The sequence below is a fragment of the Humulus lupulus genome, chromosome 9 (assembly GCF_963169125.1).
Source record: "Humulus lupulus chromosome 9, drHumLupu1.1, whole genome shotgun sequence".
Classification (NCBI taxonomy): Eukaryota; Viridiplantae; Streptophyta; class Magnoliopsida; order Rosales; family Cannabaceae; genus Humulus; species Humulus lupulus.
The window spans coordinates 67952935-67963870 of NC_084801.1; positions in this window are offsets into that span (position 1 = coordinate 67952935).

Here is a 10936-nt window from a genome sequence, read left to right on the forward strand (position 1 = left end):
ATCCTGAGTTATTCAAATAAATTTCGAGGACGAAATTCTCAGTAGGAGGGGATAGTTGTAACGACCCAAAAATGCTAATAGGGTTTAGTGCCTTGGTTAGTGTGTTGGAAGGGCATAATTGGATAATGTGTGACTACGTGGCATGGATGATTTATATGATAATATGAATAAATTTATATGCATGTTTATGAGTATTAAATATGCATGTGAGCCCGTTATCGTTTATAAGGGATATCTGTAATTTTGACATGTTAAGGGCATAAATGTGATTATATGTGTTAAATGGTTGAGACCACATTATTATGTGGATATATTTGCAGTATACTGGTCGAGGCGATCCTAGTGAGCGGATTAGAGAAATAGTCACAACAGGGTATAATACCCGGCTCGAGGTGAGCTTAGGGGTATTTTGGGGAAGTTTAATGTATATTTGAGATTTATTGAGTAATGGTTAATTATTTGGTGTTAGTTGGGCATGACAGGAGTAATTGGGGATTTTTAGGATGACTCGAGGAAATAGCGGGAAACGGGGAAAATGACCATTATGCCCTTAAGGGAAACTAAGAGGTTGGGTTAGTACAAGGGGCAATATGGTCCTTTTTAATTAAGTGTTATACTCAGTAAGATTCTAGGAAATGGACAGAACCCACCACAATACTCTTTCTCCCTCTCCCTCTTACATGTTCCCTCTTTCCCTCTCTAGAGCCTAAGAAAACATTGAAGTTTTGGAGGAGAAAACTCAAGGAATTTACCTGAGAAGTCTTACAATTTAGGGCTTGGGGACTGAAAGATTGAAGCTAGAAGTAGGCAAGGAACAGCTGGGGATTAAGCCATCAACTGAGGTAAGAATTTGGATTCTAATTACTGAATTCTGGTTGGGTTTGAATTGGTTTAGGGATTTCCTTAATTTGGGGTTTAAGGGTAATTGAACTAATGTTATAGGTTGTTTGTGTATTGATTATGAGGTAACATTGGGAGTTTTTCTACCCAGATTGGCTTGAATGCATGTTTGGGGTCGAATTTTAGGCCTATGAGTTGGGGAAAATGTTGGAAACCTAGGGATTTCTAGGTTCGCAGGGGCGCGCCGCGGCCCGCGTGCCTAGAAGGCCCTGGGATGGCTTGCTGATTTGTGGGCGCACCGCGACCCTAGGGGGCAAGTTGCGCCTCTGACTTGAGGCACGCCGCGACCCTTAGGGCCAGGTCGCAGCTCGCCTAGGCAACCATAACCTAGGTTTGCTTTAGGCTCAGGGAGGCTCGAGGATTTAAATCTAAGCGCTCGGGATGAATTCTACTACCCGGTTTAGTAGAATTCGAGGTCCTGGAGGCTAATATTTGTTTCCAAAACATTTAATTGGGTTATAATTTGATAGTTATCCATTGTTTCTTGTGACTAGGGTTAGCATTAAGGCTCAGGACTGAGGATCGTGCTCGGGCCCGCTCTTTACCCTACGCTCGGGACTTGAGGTAAGAAAATTGCACTCAAGTGGTTGTGAATAGGACTGAGATTCCCTGTAAATGAACATATGTGATTTGTAATTTATGTATATGTTATATGTGATGTAAAAGTATGGCCTAAGGGAGCCGGGGCTGATGATTAGCGTATTGAACGCAACTCGGCCTAAGGGTGCCGACACCTACATATTGTTTTAAAGATTGAATTATATGTTTGGAAGTACATGTGATTATCGTTGCCTAGCTTGATTCTTGCATTTTTCTGATTAATTGAACTATTTGGATTGAAGTTTGTTACATACTCTTGTTGTTGTCTATGCTTGTTGATTATGGTTTTCTTGTTGAGCCTTGGCTCACGGGTGCTACGTGGTGCAGGTAAAGGCAAGGGAAAGCTGGACCAACCATGAGTTGGAGAGCTTTGGGGGAGGAGTGTACATCAACAGCTGCTCGACCGCCACGACCAAGGGAATTACAGGAACTAGAGCTCAAAACTATATTTTTCCATTTAGACTGGCTTTTGTTGTATTAACTTTTGAGGGTTGTTTCCACCATGTAAACCTTATTTTTGGGATCCCATGTATCAAACTGTTATCTTAATGAAAATCAATCATTTTACGATCAAAATCCTTTAACCCTAAATTATCAGTTGACTTTAGAAACACATTTATGTTCAAACGACTTGATTAGCAAGTCTTGCACTATTTTAAACACACAGTGTAACGGTCTTAGTTATCCAGGGCGTTATATACTATGTTTGCTAGAAATCTTATGCAACCTTCTTGCAATAGGTCTCTCGCTCTCAATGCAGAGATCATAGGTACTCGTGGTCCACTCACCATCCCCACAAGCACGAAGGGTTCCTCTCCATCAGGCTCAAAAGTTACCATCCTTCGCTTGTAGTCTATCGTTGCCCCATACTTTGCCAACCAATCCATCTCCAAAATCATCCATCGCCAATTAAACCAGATCCACAGACAACTCCCTACTATCTATCTCTACTGGTAACGCTCTAACCCACCTCCTAGAGACTACCAGTTCCCCAGTTGGCAACAAAGTTCTAAATTCCCTAGCATACAGATCACAAGGTCTACACAGATGGTCTATCACTCTAGTAGATACAAATGAATGAGTAGCTCCTGAATCAATCAACACATTAAATGAAGAACCAACACTAGAAATCTGACATGTCGCGATTGAGGGACTAGCCTCAACTTCAGTCTGGGTCAAGGAATACACTCTGGCTGAAGTGAGGTTGTCGCTCCTCTTTGGTTCCTTTTTCTTGAATTGTGGACAGTCTTTCCTCAAATGACTGACACTCCCACAGACGAAACATGCTCTGACTCTACACTCTCCCAGATGGCGTCGCCTGCATCGTGCACACTCTGGGAAGCTTCTCCAGTTCTCTCCCCCGCCCTGACAACCACCAAAGGCACCATGTGCTCTCCTATCTAGACCAGGAGAAACAAAAGAATATGGGGCCTTTCTCTTTTACTCACTGGGGTCACTACCTCGGCCAGAGTGAAGAGAGGCACCATCCTCCGAGCATCATGCCTTGCGGCGCATTCTTTCCATATCTGGTCTTCAGCACCATCAGCAGTAAGGGATTTTTCCACTACCTGAGCATAAGTGGTCGTCCTTGGATCCAATGTTATCTTGACATCCCAGGTTATCATTACATTCAACCCTCGTACAAAGCGATCTCTCCTTGCCATATCAATAGGCACCAAATCTGGTGCGAACTTAGCCAACCGATCGAACTTTAGAGCATACTCTGTTATAGTCATTCTATTTTGAGTTAAATTAGTGAATTCATCTGCCTTTGAAGCCTGAACTGCAATACTGTAGTACTTCTCATTAAAAATGTCCCTAAACTTACCTCTCCTCTGAGACACAACTTCCGACCAGAAGCGGGCATCTTCCCTTAACATATAACTAGCACAAGCCACCCTCTCATTCCCTTCTACCCTCACAAAGTCCAACATAGAGGTAATCATGTTCATCTACTGCTTTGTCCGCAGTGGGTTCAAACAGCCCTTAAAGGTGGGAGGGTGTTGCTTTCTGAACCTCTCATACAGAGGCTCCCACCTATTCTCCATCACAGGCTGGGCTAGCACCGATGCCACAACCTGTGGAGCCTGTAATCCAACATCCCGAGGAGGAGCCTACTGTATCAGCTCTCAGAGTTCATCTTCAGTTCTCTGAAGTCTAGCTGGCATTTCTGTGGACATCTGTTGCCAGTTCCGTGGGGCAAGTGGAAGGTCTTGACCCTGGTTGTTACCTTCGATCATATTGTCGCGGAATCTTTTTAATCGTCGAGGCATAACTTCAATATGCCTGCAATCAATGATGTCGCACATCATGCACGATAACAACATCAAAGAAACCAACCCCCAGTTCAACTGATCAAACACAAATAACAAACCAACACGATGCACACACGACACAATCATATAACAATCAAAAGGGCCATACCCTAACATTATACACACACCATGCTCTATATATCAATCAGGCAAACATGGCAATTCAGATATGCAATTAGACAAGTATTTCATTTAATACCAACCAATCTTGAGTCGAGCTTGTCTCTGGCAACGAACGTACATGTTTGGTCAATCTCCAGGAACCATAAACATTGGCACGCTCTGATACCAAGTTGTAACGCCCTATTACCCTATAGTCGTTACCATGTGGTTTTAAAATGTGCATTTGACTCGCTAATTGAGGTGTTAGACCCAAAATTGTGATTAAATTAAAGTAAGGACTCATTAATTAAAAATTCAATATAAAAGTTTTGGACATTCATTAAGATCATAAAAGAGTTACATTGGGGTCCCAAAATATAGTTTAAAACATATTTACAACTTAAAAGTCAGTATACAGTTGACCTAGGCAAAAAAAATAAGACATTTACATAGCGTTCCTCAAAACTACCCCAGCCGTGGCGGCCAGGTAGACCAAACATGTACTCACCACTCCATGCCCTCCAACTCATGCTTGGTCGGCCTTTCCCTTGCCCTTACGTGCACCATAGAGCACCCGTAAGCCAAGGCCCAGCAAGAACACTTCACCAACATAGCATATAACAATTCATTTCAATAAGTGCATAACTAAACAATCACAACAAACAATTCACAAGCATCCATTACAATTCACAACAGCGGCCTAAGCCGGTCAAGGTGCGTTACTAGGCACCAAGTTCATGGTCCTAACTGAGCGGGTGAGTACAACACCCTAGATGGCCATGCCATGGTGGCCTGCATTCAACATACTTATTGCCGATTCTGGCCCTTGCTGGTCCTAGCCCTTGTCGATTAGTCACAACATATATATAACATGATAGTCGCAAACATATACACATAATACTAAACACAATACAAGCATAGATAATCAGGTCGTGCCCTGCTCTACATGCGCAGACAGTTTTCTCACCTTGAGTCCCAAGTTGACAGTACAAGGTGATCCCGAGCACGATCCCTAATCCTGAGCCTTAGTAGTAAAACCTAGTCACAACGTAATAATAAATAACCATCACAACCTAAACCAATTAAAAGCATCAGAATAATATACCAGCCTCCGAGACCTCGAATTCTACTAAATCGGGTAGCAGAATCCTTCCCGAGCCCTTAAATTTGAGTTCTCGAGCTTAAAAACCTGTTTTGGCTATTTTCCATAATTAGAGTCGCGGCTCAGCCCATAGGGTCGTGACGCACTACAAGTCAAAGAGCCCAAGGCTCTCTCCTTGGAGACACGGGCAGCGGCACGCCCCAACCCGCGCCGCGATGCTTATGCTATTTTAGAGAATCGCCAAGGCCCTTCCACGCACACGGGCCGCGACGCTTGAAGAACAATGTCGCGGATCGAGCTTGAAACCCATAATTCCCCTGCGTTTCCTCAAGCCAAAATCACTAAATCACACCTCTAACATAACCTAAAACCAGAATTGAGTCTAGAACTCATATTAACACAACATGGGCATCTTAGTTACCCCAGAAGCTATTCCATACTCTCACCAAAACTCAAAATCAAACTAAAGTTTAAACCTCAAAGAAACACTTAAAGCACAATAGAAATCCACCAAAACCAGAGTAAAAACCTTACCTCAACTGAGAATTTCGATCCCCCTGAGCTGTCCCACTTAATCTTAGCTTCAATCCCCAATCTTCAAGCTTCTTCCTCTCCAAAAATCAAAGCTCACCAAGGTATCAAGAGGAGAAGAGAGCAACGAGAGAGAGAATGTGTTGAGCTGAGTTTTGTGACTAAGTTTACCCTTAGTGTTTCTGGTGGGTTCCTAAGTTATCCCTTGGCACCAAAATGACCCAAGTGCCCCTAGGTCAACTCTTGCTCTTTAACGCCCCCAAGGGCAAAATGGTCATTAGCCGTGTTTCCCGCTAATTCCTCAAGTAGTCCTATAATTCCCCAAATAATCCCAGCAAACCCAATTTATCACCAAATAAGTACTCGTTACCCGGTAAACCCCGAATACGTACTACGTTCCCAAAATACCCCTAGACTCAATCTGAGCCAGGTATTTAACCCCGTTGTGACTATTCTGCTAATCTGCTCACTAGGATCACCTCGGACCACACATCTCAAATATATCTCCACAATACTGTGGTCTTACTCATAACACATACATAACACATATATACCCTCAACGCTTCAAAAATTACAAATATGCCCTTATTAACCAGAATGAGCCCACATGCATATTTTATACACCTAAACAAGCATATCTAGTCATATTATAATATAACTCAAACAATTAAATAATAATACACATATATCATAATTAATTCACCTAATAATAAATTTAAATCATTTATTGCCCTCTGACACACTAATCAAGACACTAAGCCTTATTAGCAAATTTGGGACGTTACATAGGAATCTTGCCAATTGCCATTGGCAAGGGCTCCCACGCCCATCAGCGAGAGCAGCGTGCCGGAACTTCAAAACAACGGTTCATAAAGCATGGAATGAGTCAACTCACCAACTTCAGTTAGGAATCTCCCGCTCCCCGTGAGATTCACTACTTTTATCGCCTTCAGTTCAATTCAGAGGGGAGGAGAACTAGTTTCTACCATCTTCGAACTCAGAATGGTGTGCTCCCACTGGTGGTTACTAGGAAATCTGACGGGGAGCACGCCAACAGATACTTTTTCACCAAGGGTATCAATTCTTTCCACAAGGTCCTAAACAATATGTTGAGCTCAATAATAACTCGATGGTGTTTGGAGCCAACTAAAATGGTGCCACCAGAAAATAGTCAGCAACTGTAACGCCCTACTGCCTTAGAGTCGTTACTAAGTGAGTTGAAAATGTGCAATTAACTCCCTAATCGAGGTTTTAGGACAAAAGTGGAATTAAACCATAATCAGAGTCATAAACTTGAGAATAAACCTTTCATTGAAAATTATAAAACGTTTATTATTTGGGATCCCAAAAACATTGTTTAGAAATATTTACAACTCAAAATATAACCAGAGTCGACTATACGACAAAATTTAAGTTTAGTTCAATCATCTCCCAAAGGTATCCCCGGCTGTGGCAGCCAAGCAGACCAGACATGTACACGCTGCTCGTCACGCTCACCATACTCAAGGTTGATCAACTCTTTCCCCTTGCCTTTACTTGCACCATAGGGCACCCGTGAGCCGAAGCCTAGCAAGAAAACCCACACAAGAAGATAATATATGCATACCAAACACTTAACATAAAATCATGCCATCATCAGGCTATACACGTACGGCCATGCCGTCCCAGGCGCTTTACCAGGCCCTGGGTTCACGGTCTATACCGTAAGGATATCCCAGGTATCCCTTGGGGTCTCGCCCTGGCAACTCACACTCCGCGTGCTAAACGCTGCTCCCGACCCCTTGCCGTTCCCGGCCTTCACCGTTCTCCAGCCATCATCGTTCATTCATCTATATGAACACATAATATAACTAGACAGATATTTAAACACATACAAATTCAATCAAAGAGCCACGCCCTGCAACACAGACATATAGGGTCGAGCCCTGCAGCTCAATCATATAGGGCCAAGCCCTGCAACTAAAGCTCTATGGGAACAGTAGTTTTCTTACCTGTGTCCCAAGCTTTTCAAGCACCGATGTCCCGAGCACAGTTCCCTAGTCTGAGCCTCGCCGAAACCCTAGTCACAATGCATTAACAATATCTACCCATCAAGTTCTTATCCATTAAATAGCTTTGGGTCATAATTCTAATCCCCGGAACGTTGAATTCGATCAATCTGGGTGAAAAATCCATCCCGAGCCTTAACTATTGAAATTCCGGGCCTAAAACCTCTCTAGAACCCAAAAATGCACTAAGCGCCGCGGCCCTAGGGACTCATGTCGCGGCCCCCAGCTCAACCCGAGGCCCTGCCTCAAATTAGCCTACACGCGCCGCGGCCCTTCCTGAAGGGTGCCGCGGCGCGCCTTCAATTCCAGACGCCCCAAGTTTTAAGGGGCCACGACTCAGCAAGAACAGCGCCGCGGCCTGACCCCTCAAGCCCAGAAAAACTCACCAGTTTCACCCCCAAAAACCAATCTAATTAACCCCAAAATCAAGCCAACGATCCAAACTAATCATCACAGAGGTTATACTATAGATTCAGCAACAAAACCTAACCAGAATTCAAGTTCAAAGCCTCATCAAACACAAAGTTGAATCTTCATCTCTCCAACATGCAAAAATCTTAACACACCAGCAGAAATTTCAAGCACAATTCAAATAATTTAAAGGCTTACCCTTGCTTAATTAAGTCTCTGAGCTGATCTCCTAAGCTCCAAGCTCCAAGCCTCAAGCTCCCCAAAATCTCAGCTCCAATTCCTTAGTTTTTGACTAGTTCTCTCCAAGATGTCACTAGGCCTCCAAGCTTCCAAGGAAAAAGATGAGAGAGGGAGATAGAATAAGTGAGTCGGTTCCTAAGTTCTGAGTGTCTCCTGAACTTTGTTTTATTTAACTTAAGTCTATAGGGTTACCTCAAGGCTCGGGGTACCAAAAACGTCCCCGAGGGTAAAATGGTAAATTTCCCCAATATTCCCTCCTAGGCATTCTAACCTCAAATATATCTCCAAATATTTATTTCCATAACCCGATAACCCCATAAAATGTCTTATACCCAAAACTCCCCTCGACTCGCCCCAAGGCGGATTTTCAATCCCGTTGTGACTTTCTAGCTAACCGCTCCCTAGAACTGTCTCAGATCATGCAACACAGATATATCACAAGTATATTACAATTATTACATTTATGCCCTCAACGGGTTAAAATTACAGTCATGCCCCAAATAACCAGACGGGACCCACATGCATATTTAATTCACCTAAACATGCATCTCTAATCCCATATTCACACCAATTCACATTTTATAGCAATAATTCACTTATTGCCCTCCAGGCATGCTAATCAAGGCCCTAAGCCTTATCAGCGAGTTTAGGTCGTTACAACTATCCCCTCCTTACAGAAATTTCGTCCTCAAAATTACCTAAATATCTCGGGATACCGCTCCCACATCTCTGATTCCAATTCCCAAGTTGCCTCCTCAATCTTGTTTTTCCTCCACAACACTTTTACCAAGGCGATGGTCTTGCTCCGCAAGACTTTGTCCTTCTAGTTGAGAATCTGAACTAGTTTCTCCTCATAAGACAAATCCTGATCCAGCTCCAAATTCTCATAACTCAGAACATGCGTCGAATCAGACACATACCTCCGGAGCATGGACACGTGAAACACATCATGAACCCCTGATAAAGCTAGAGGTGTCGCCAATCTGTAAGCTACCTCTCCAACCCGTTCCAGAATCTCGAAGGGACCAACAAATCTAGGGCTCAGCTTGCCCTGAACACCAAACTGTTTCACTCCCCTCAAAGGTGAAACCCTAAGGAACACATGGTCACCAACATGAAACTCCACGCTCCTACGTTTCAGATCTGAATAACTCTTCTAGCGACTTTCGGAGGCGAGCATTCGAGCTCTAATCTTCTCAACCGCTTCATTGGTCCTCTGAACCATCTCAGGACTTAAGTACCTCCTCTCACCGGTCTCATCCCAGTGGATAGATGATCTGTACTTTCTCCCATAAAGCATCTCATTAGGAGCCACTCTGATAGTCGCCTGATAACTGTTGTTGTACAAGAACTCAATTAAAGGAAGATACTTACTCAAGATCCCCTAAAATCCAGCACACAGGCTTGTAGCATGTCTTCCAATATCTTAATCGTCCTCTCAGTTTAACCATCTATCTGAGGATGATAAGCGGTACTAAACCGTAACTGTGTGCCCATAGCCTTCTGTAGACTTCCCCAGAACTTGGAAGTGAAGGTGGGGTCCCTGTCGGATATTATCGACCTTGGAGCCCCATGCAGTCGAACAATCTCCCTCACATATAGCTCAGCATACTGCTCCACAGTATAGGTCATCCTGACTGGTAAGAAGTGGGCAGACTTGGTGTACCTATACACAATCACCCACACCGAGTCATGCTGTCCCACAGTTTTCGACAAACCAACCACGAAGTCCATGGCGATATCTTCCCACTACCACTCTGGAATCCTTAGAGGCTGCAGCAACCCTGCTGGCCTCTGATGTTCAGCCTTGACCTGCTGACAAGTTAAGCACGTGGCCACATAATCTACCACATCCCTCTTCATGCCCGACCACCAATACAAAGCTCTCAGATCCTGGTACATCTTCATCGTACCCAGATGCAAGGAGTAAGGAGTGGTATGCAGTTCATCTAAGATCTCCCGCTAGATATAGTGAATCCATCAGAACACAGATCCGACCCATATACTTTAGTAACCCCATCTCCGAGATAGAAAAGTCCTTAACTGCTCCGGCTAAGACGTTCTCCCTGTAACCCCTCAACTGGGAATCATTCCCCTGTGCCTCCTTGATCCTCTCAAGGAGCGTAGACTGAAGAGTGATGTTGGCTAACCGACCAACCACCAACTCTATACCCGCTCTAGCATCTACTCCGCTAGCTTATCGGATATCTGCCTCAAACTGAACAACTGTCCTGGGCCCTTCTGGCTCAATGCATCAGCAACCACATTAGCCTTTCCAGGATGGAATAGGAAGTCACAATCGTAATCCTTAACCAACTCCAGCCACCGTCTCTGGCGCATATTCAAATCCTTCTGAGTAAAGAAGTATTTCAAACTCTTATGGCTGGTGTATATCTCGTGTTATATTATTTCATATAATATAATATTAGATTAAATAATGTGAAAAAATGTGATTTGTCACACCTTGTAACATATTATTGAGAGTCACAAAAATTAGACACATGTGTGTGTCCAAATGTGACATATTTTGGAGTTACAAAATCAGTTACAAATTTGTAACTCCCAAATATTACCCAATAATGTGTATATTATATGTTACACATTTGAGATTGGATTTCACAAATTCATGATGATATATGACTATTGGAGACATGTTTTTAACTCCCAAAAGGTGTTTGGAGGTTACA